This window comes from Haemaphysalis longicornis, unplaced genomic scaffold, assembly GCF_048455015.1.
Source record: "Haemaphysalis longicornis isolate Haplotype H1 unplaced genomic scaffold, Haemaphysalis longicornis Haplotype H1 scaffold_1, whole genome shotgun sequence".
In the NCBI taxonomy this organism is placed as follows: Eukaryota; Metazoa; Arthropoda; class Arachnida; order Ixodida; family Ixodidae; genus Haemaphysalis; species Haemaphysalis longicornis.
Genome location: NW_027526203.1, coordinates 33,281,540 through 33,290,910, shown reverse-complemented (window position 1 = coordinate 33,290,910; position 9,371 = coordinate 33,281,540). Strand labels below are relative to the sequence as shown.

Here is a 9,371-nt window from a genome sequence, read left to right as displayed (position 1 = left end):
ACCTTACCTAAGAAATCGGAAAATTCATCCTCGTCTCTAGGTTGTTCCTCGAGTTCAGAGCCTTGCGATGTCACCTCAACTACCGTGGCCGGAAGGGGCGCCTTTACGCTTAGAGTGCTGCTCTCACCCATGCACTGACTGCTGGGTGCCACCCCGTTTGAACTGGGCGCTATCGCCGCCAACTCCCGAGCTTTTGAGCGGGTCAGCGCTTGGACAACTGCCCCGAAGTTCAAACCCTTTTGCCGCAACAATTCCTCAGACCGGTTGGAAAACAGGTATACGGATATTCGGGCGGCAAACTAGGCGACACCGCGGCCTCGGTGTCAAGTATCCCGAAGGGGCCCTCGATACAATTTCGCGCGATTGGAAGACACACGCTGTTTGCCTCAACCGCCTGCCTGATCCAGGCGCACTCGCCTGAGAACTGCTCTGGGGTCACGTAAGATGGATGTACTAAATCCATCGTCGCCGCGGAATCTCGGAGTACCCGGCAGCATTTGCCGTTCACCGTCATCTCCAGAATGTACGGTTCCAGCAGCTTCATATTCACATCGCCTTCACCTGCCGAGAGAAAAGTTACCCTGGGATTCCTACACCCGGCGGCCACGTGGCCCGGCTGGCGACAGTTGAAGCAAGTCAGTGGTTGTCGCTTTTCGAAAACCTTTTTCTGATGCTTCGCCTGGTCGTCTTTTGTCTCCGCTTTCTCGTCGTCACGGTGCTTCAAATCTTTCTCTCTAGCGCCCTCGGCATCTCGGAAAACGCTGTCTTTTTGCCATTTGGGTTTGAACTCCCGCTTCGGACCCTCCCTTATTTCTCCAGCATGACGCGACAAGAACTCGTCAGCGAGCTCGGCGGCTCGTGTCACCGTTGTGACATCTGATTTGTCCATTGCCCAGCTACGCATGCTTACGGGGATCCGGCGGTAGAACTGCTCCAAACCTAAACGTTGTACAACTTTATCGTGGCCGCCAAACGCGCCCTCCTCCTTTAGCCACTCCTCCAAATTCGCCATCAATTTATACGCGAACTCCGAGTATAACTCATTTCTCCCTCTTTCACCTTCCCGAAACCGCTGCCTGTAGGCCTCTGCTGACAACCTGTACTTCTTTAGAAGACACGCTTTTACTTTGATGTAATCTTCTGCCTCTTGTCTAGTCAAGCGGGCTACCACATGGGCGGCTTCACACGGCAACAAAGTCAGTAGGCGTTGCGGCCAAGTGTCTCTAGGGAAATCCACTTTCTCGCATGTGCGTTCAAAATTTACCAAAAATAAACCCATGCCCTCTCCCACCTTAAACGGTTGCATGAGGTCCTTCATTTTGAACGGCAGCTTTACTCCTCCCCCACTAGAGGCCTCGCCAACACCACCACCGCTTCTGGCTTTCAGTATTTCAAGTTCGAGCCGCTTTATCTCTAGCTCATCTGCACGACGCTGTGCTTCCGCTTCTGCTTTCTTTCTCTCATCTTGCTCCCGTTCTTTCATAAGCTCCAGGCCCTCTGAGAGCTCATCGTCGTCTGCCCCCACTGCTTCGATAGCCTCGATGATTTCTGGCTTTCTTTTCTCATCGCCTAAGCTTAACCCCAACATTTTTGCCAACTCTAGGAGTTGCGGCTTTCGTAGCGACTTCAGGTTCATGTCTGTATCGAGTGCTGCCAACTGTTACTGCAAAAAATCATTTACCCCGACGCACCAAAGAAACCTCGCGTCAAAAGAGTAATACACTTTACCTCCCTCGCCAGACCTAGTAAGCAGAGCCTGGTAATCCCTCAAACAGAATGGCCTGGCACTCACCAAACCTTGCAGTCATGCCTTCGTGAAGTCGGTTCCGATGCTTGGAGTCGACCCGTGCCTCATGGAGACAATCCCGTCCGCAGTGGAGATGATTTCGCCGGGGTGGAGACGATCCCACTTGCTGCCAACCAGTGTTGCGGATCTGGTAGCGTGACCGGTGGTGGCGTACGTTGATCCGGAGTTGGGGCAAACATTGGGGCTTGTAGGGCGACGAAAGAAACTTTATGTACACATATCTACATGGCGTTTGACTGAGTGAACAGGTATTTGCGCTCCTGCGCGCACGAGATTAAATAACCAGGTTGGGTCCGCCCCGTTTCCCCCTTTCCTCGACTGACGTCAGTATGGTCCAATCAGGGGCGCCTCGGCTGACGTCCACACACTCACAAAGAGATGGCACTTTGCACAGGTTAATGTTCAGTTGACTCCTGATGATGCAATGGTTGAAGCGCCGGGAGGACGCCCGGACCCGGTCGATAACCCGGCGTGGAGTATTCGTTGAATAGCAGCGTCTCAGACCACAACAAAGCAGTCCCCCGCTGACGATTGCCGGCGGAAAAGCAATGCTGCACGTCTTTGTAAATCCCTCCCTGTCTCCCTGCCTCGCCGGCGGGAAGCCGCGGAAAGCGCCTTGTGTCCAGCAGAAGCGCCCCTCTCCACCGCGTCATCGCATACAAAGCCGGGTCGCTCCCCATCGGTGAGGGTAGGGGAGAGGAAAACTTGCGATAATTAATTGGCCAACGGAAGCGTTGGGTGACTGAACCCGATAGCATTGCAGACGGGCGTCGTAATGTCAATACGCCGATCGTAACAACATATACAATGATACAACACCTACACGCAGACACACTTGAACCACGTCTACATCTATATAATAAAATATGGATTTCGGGGCACATTCCACTCTTAGAGGGAGGCCATAGTAGTGGCTTTGTCCCCCTCAAGTTACCGTCCCATAGCCCTGACGAGCTTCTTGAGATGATAAATCGCAGGCTGGTGTACTTCCTTGAGTACAAGGGTCTTCTCGAGAGCTGCCAGGCAGGAGGCTTCAGGGTGGGGCGATCGACGGACGATCAACTCGTCGCACTTGACTCGTCCATCATGCATGCCTTCGTGCATGAACAGTATTGTGTAACTATTTTCGACCTCGAGACGGCCTACGACACCGCTTGGCGCAACGGCTTGGCGTTACGGGATCTTCTGTGACCTCAAGTCGTTCGGTGTTTCGGGTAACATGTTAAACACCTTTGTTAGTTACTTGTCAGAGAGAACGTTTGGAGTGAGTTAGTTGTGCACTCTCAAAGGTGCACGTGCAAGAAAATGGTGTGCCGCAGGGTGGCGTGTTGAGCTGCACTCTTTTCATAGTCAAGATGAACTCTTCTGGGAAGGCATTTTAACCTAGAATTTCTTATTCCAAGTATGTAGACAACGTGCAGATATCACTTAAATTATGTATTATATCAATCTCTGGCCAGACAAGGATGTTTTTGGACTTATCCCTGGAAAAAAGCTCTTGCGTTGTGTTCTCCAGGAAGCATGAGGTCCATGCCGACCTAGACAGTAGTCCTAATGATGTGTCCATTCCTGTGAACAAGGTGCACAAATTTTTAGGTGTTGTTTCACAACAAACTCACATTCATGAAAACAATGAATATCTATCAGGTTCTCTCCTACCATTCCTATGGGGCTGACAAAGAACTCCTGCTGTGCTTGTATACTGCTTTGGTTGGGTCTCGTTCGGACTATGGCAGTGTGGGGTATAGGTCGGGGATTAAAACAGCGTTGCAAATGCTTGACCCAGTGCTACACTTGGGGCTTCCTCTTGCATCGGGTGCTTTTCGCACTAGCATGGTCCATAGTCTGTATGTTGAGTGTAACAAGTGGCGCCTTGAGAACCAGCGGGCGTACATGGACTTACTTTATGCATTTAAAACTTCATCGCTCAATAACCATCCTTTTTATCCTGTCTTGAACAATACATCCACATTTCTGCTGTTTGTAAATCACCCATACTTTCCTATGCCCTTTTCGCTTAGAGTGAGCCTCGGATCTCAGCGCTTCGTTTTTAGATGTGCACAGATAATTTTTTTCAGACATTTTACCGCCTTGGCAAGTTCCCCTGTGTCCTGCGACCTTTCTTTTATAAAAAGTTACAAAAATCGGGTACCACGAGCTGCAATACTGCCGCATTTTCTGTCTCTGCAGTTTAAATACCCATGTGCAGAATTTTACAGTTACGCTGCCAAAAGCTCCACTATATTGTCCTGCCCCAAGCAGCACAAGCATGTACGACTAAGCATGAAGTGTCCATCTCTGGCCAGGTAATTTCTGCACGGCCATTCCCCCATCAGAGTGTAAAGCCCATACTCAAAAGTGGGCCTTGGCCATGTGCTGAAAGTTCCCTGGTGTAAGCTGAACAGCTGCTCACCTTTGACGAACGCATCGCCAAGGGGCCTACAACTGCCCTTCGGCCGCCAGGCTTCACCGCCGTCGTGCCGTTCCTTTGTAGGCCGACGGCAGTTCAACCTTTAACAACCCACGGCCGTTCAACTTTCACAGACGACGGCTATTCATCCTAGCCAGGGGGCCAGCTGTCAAACCATAGCTGCTCAGCCATGGTTGAACTTTAGCCATGCAACTTACTCGTCCGGCCGTTCCACTGCAGCAGGGGTTTTAATTGTGGTGTTGCAGCTCTCATCCAGCCCTAGAATAAGTATAGCCAAGCTGTTTCTACAGCCAAGTGCAAAATTTATAACCTTAAAACTGCAATCATTCGTGCTTTTAAGGAAAACATAAAATTCGGAAACTGACAAAATGTGGGGCAGATTTATTCTGTAAACTGCTGCCCATACAGTGATGCTGCTTCCATTTGATGCAACCGCTATGGTGGTCATGGACAGAGTACAGCTGCTTTGCTCCAGTGGAAACCACAGCTGCCATGCTCAGGAGTGCCTGCAGCAGGGAACAAGAAAAAAAAGGATGAGTTACAACACTGCACAGCCCAGTCACCAAACTCAGCAAGGCAGTTCGAGGCCCCTACAGATGTTTAAACTGCAGATTTGCAATGAATCTTGCTTTAAAGGGACCCTGCAACACACTTTCCGCAGTGGAACCAAACCTGCGCGACATTTAGATTACACCGCCAGGGATACCTGAGCCAAATATTACACATGCATGTGAAGCAGTGGGCGCGCAAATCACTGTGAAAGATGCAGAAAAACCAACCGCGCTTTCAATTTTCTTCATTATGCACCTCTGGCATGGCCTAAACGATGTCATTGCAGCCATGGCTGTCCTATTGGCTGCGGCTGGTCAACTTCGCGGCTTATTTCTTGCATTTCCAATGACAATCCGCCGCCGTCGGTGCTTTCTACCGAACTCACCTAAGCCTGAACCTGTATGCAGAGTTTTGGGGTTTCTTTTGTGTTTTGAGTGCGCGGAGTTTGAGTGATGGACTAAATACTCCCATTTCAACGAGACAACTCGACAACAAACGTCCATTGCTTTAAAAATGCACTACCAGCCTGAGCGCGTACTTGTGAGCAGGCTGCAATGCCTGCATTTCTGTGGCACCAGACTGGAAATACCCTTACACTTTGCGGAGAAACGAAGAAAACTCCCCGGCCTGTGATATAGTGAAGGCACCCAAAGGAAATACGCGACCCGCCCCCACTCCAGGAGAGAGCGCGCAGCTTTCGTCGCGTTGCCTGCAGTCGAGTTGAGAGGGAACAATTTTGCGCGATTTCCCATCATGCGTAGTTTCGGTTATAGTGAACAGATTTTCCTAATTCTTGTGGGAGGAGATTGCTGGGACAATAGACTTTAACCCAAAATACATTCCAAATAGTCAATGGTAAGTGCTGCAGGGTCCCTAAGAATGCAAAAATTCCAGAAAGAACAGTTATCATGAATCTTGAGTTACCAGTACCTGTTGTCTAGTTACAAAGACTTTCGACAACCTTTAGGGGAAGTTCAAACAATGTATGGCCCAAAGCCATTTTTCAAAGATAGAACTGGTTCAAACATGTGCTGGTTCAAAAAAAGCGAACCAGTACAGAGAAAATAATACAAAGTAACAATAGTCACAATGTTTTAGCAGACCGGGCTCCCCAGCCTCACTGAGTCAAGACAAAGCTGAGAGTTTCTAAATTTAAATTATAGTTATCATTTAAACCATGCTTTATCCATAACCATTACTCATGATGAACAGCTAGGCTGTTTCCTACAGTTCAGTGGCTGCTGCCTGAACGTTTCAGTCGATACAAAAATACTCCATACTGACATGAGCTCACTGACAATGACTTATTTGCTGGCCTAAACAACAAGCAAGAACTGCTACAAATTAATTTATGGTTGCAATGATTGTGCCTTATTTGTAGTTAAGAAACCAACTGCAACTCCAAAAAGCCACTCAATATTTTAAAGCTAAACTGAATTACTTCATTGTGAAAAAACTTGAAACCTCTTTTTGAGCACAAGTGCCACAGCTTCAAACTGTAGACTGTTGATTCGGGGAAAAAAGTTTATTCAGCTATTCCAACTATGCAAGCTTGCTGCAATAATAAAGAGAGCTGGGCAATTCGTTCCACAACAGTACAATGAAGGCTGTTAAAGTAATTTTTTTTACCGTAGAGGCACTCAGCTCCCATAAGCTAACGTGCCAGTGTACTGACTCCAAATTCGGTGTGAACAGGAAGGGGGACAGAGAGCGCAAGCTGTTTAAAAGTTACACTAAGCAAAACAAGCTCACCCAACACTTTTTGTTATGGGAATGGTAACCACAACTTCACAAGTGTAGCAAGAAATGAGGTGGTGAATTGGTTTTTCTGTTTCAAGGCAAGGAAATGACCTGAGTTAATACCTAAACTGCTGAAAATTTCATTTCTTTGCAAAGGTTCCAAGCACAGGCCGCATTTTTAAGTTATATATAGCAGATACTGAGTAGTGATCCAGATAATTTTCCCACTACAAGTCAATTCAACAGCCTCGTTAACACAACCGAATGCATGTGAACAACTACCGTTTTATAAAACGTCCTTTAGCCAGAAAATGTGCCTCCATGATTCAACTTGTCTCTGTCCCTGTACAAAATTATTTTAGCTTCGCTGTCATAGTTACCGAACTGTAAGGTCAACTGTACACTAACAACGGCATTATCTTGCTCTTCTTTTACTATTACATATACAAATCAACAAATCTGTTTGTCAAATGAATACATCAAAAAATCAGTCAGGCTGACCTTTGCAAATGATGAATAAATTTTTCTCAATCTTATGCTGGTCTGCATCAAATTTCTTCACTTCTAATTGCACTCACTGAATTTTTGTATTATAAATCAAGAAAGCAGTTTTTGTTGCAACAATAAAAACGCTTTCCCTTTTCCCTCAATACTCCATCAAATAAGGTGACCGTTTTTGCACCTTTATAGTGTGCCTAAAAAAAAGCACACAAAGATTTTGGCCAGAAAAAAAAAAGTAAAAATCTGATGCGGTGGATATTTTAAAGAAAATTACTAACTAAAGCAAAAAATGGCAACTCTGAACAAAAGTGGCTTAACCGCTGGGCAGTGCAAAGGAAACAGCAAAAGCAAAATGTTCACTGGGAAGTCTGCTATGGTGATGCAGCTGGAAGAATATTCAACTGCAATTTCCAGACATGAAGTTAAGCTTGATTTTTTTTTTGCTCAAGGTGATGGACAAGGCACTAAAACCGTGTAGTTCACTCCTTTAGTGGCAATGATTCTATGATTTCTGAGGAGCCCAGTTATTTACACTGCCCCTTTAACTCAATTTAGTTAAACTCACAGGCTAAATTATTTAATATCTGTACTGACCCCATTTGTACTTCATGTGTTTTTGGCTGCTTACATGAATAACCTAGTAACAGGATGACTTGAAGAAGCTGCCTGCATGTCCCTTCACTTTTATTCGGGCCTAGTGGATCTAGTACCAAGCAGTGTTTTATGAGTGGTAAATTCTCTGCTCCTGAAATTACACAAACAAAGCAACAACAACACAGCTTAGTCTCAAGTTCAGAACTGCATAGTGCTTGCAGCACAAGCACGTTAAAGGGGTCGTGAAGAAATTTTCTAAAAACGTTGTGTTGTGTGGGCACTTATAACTGTGGAACCTTAATAAACAATGCATAACCGTTCCGCTGCCCGATATTGGCAAATAGGAAAAAATGCAGTTAATAGTTAATGTTTCACCGAGGCTTTCCTCCTCAAATCGTGAAGTGACGCCTTGGTAAGAAGCCAACCACAGTTCCCCCTTGTCTGCATATGTCGGCACAGAGTGGGCTCGCAAAGGGTCAGATAAATCTGCACCATAATGAAGTTCACCTTGCAACTGAATGGGAGATGTCTGATCTCTGATGATCTCTGATGCGACTGATCAACGTGGTCGAACTTTCAGTTAACAATGCGGGCGAGTGACGCAGGCAGAGGTGAGCAGGTTGAAAGTATTTGTAAACCGCTTACGCTGTTTCACACGAGTCTAAACTGCAGAGGTCTGTCTGACGTAGCCTGTAATGTGAGTTGCGCGAACGTGAAACTGCTGACCTGAGGAGATAAATGACCAAAAGCTTAAAATGAGAATTTACTAACTAACACGTTCATCGAAGGAACTTCAAATAGTGGAAACTTAAAGCCAACCCGTCCTTTACTCATCAAGCACAACAATAACTAGCGAGAAGCAGGGACACAGCGCTGAGTCCGGCCATCACGCAGTTCAATTTCTTTGCTGTTTCCTGCAATAAACAATGCTGTCAACGCTGTTTCGTTGAATGGGTATGCTCCCATTTGGCTCACTGCAAATACGCTGAATCATAAGTTGGCGGTGAAAGCTCTAAGTTGACTAGAATTTATGAAAACACACCTGAGTGCTGGGTTACAAATGTGAAGCGGCTTTTATGCTGCAGTTTTCTGTCACGCGCGCTAGGTAGTGGGCAAAATGTCTGACATCAATGCAGGCTAGCCGAAACGTTGGGCTGGCCCGGCGGCCTCAAGTTCAACGCACATGGGGCACTTTTTTCTTTGCTTTGACGATTTTTTGCCATTTGCAGTGATGCTACTGGCTTAGGCCGCTTTGGAGCAGCTTTTGGAGAAGGCAAAAATGCGTTTCGGAGCAGCAAAACCAGCTTTCAGAGCAGGTGTTCATAGAAGCAATTTTAAGACACGTATTGCATTCTTGATAGATAATCGCTAAAAGCACGCCCTTCAACGATAATAAAAAATTAAAAAAACCCAGAATGTGGATATTTTGTCCCCATTTTCATCAGTCTCCCGAAGAATGTCTGCATTGAACTTTGTGCAGCAGCCTGCACAACAAAAATTTAAAAAAAAAAAAAAACAGCTCTCATTTTCACACAATAGCAGATTTAATATGAACAAACTAAAAATTGCTCGTCACACCAAACATGCTATGTAAAATCGAGAGCTATTGGAAGGCTATCGTGGGAGCGCTGACCAATAACATCAGTAGCGCCACGGCTTTGACTGCATAATTAACATCATGCTCCTCCGTGTGTAGCACATGCATCACTATTTAGCAGCGTCAGCGCTGCCACCGTAAGGGCCACC

At 46.5% G+C, this 9,371-nt stretch overlaps 1 long non-coding RNA gene across 1 annotated transcript in view; it reads right to left on the bottom strand.

The window, feature by feature from the left end:
- Positions 1-4,636: 4,636 nt before the first annotated feature.
- The window catches only part of LOC144163575 (uncharacterized), a 30,686-nt gene continuing 25,951 nt past the window's right edge, over positions 4,637-9,371 (bottom strand). Inside the window, exon 4 of the long non-coding RNA XR_013320950.1 lies at positions 4,637-4,744. This is a non-coding gene — a long non-coding RNA (uncharacterized LOC144163575). The remainder of the gene's footprint in view (positions 4,745-9,371) is intronic.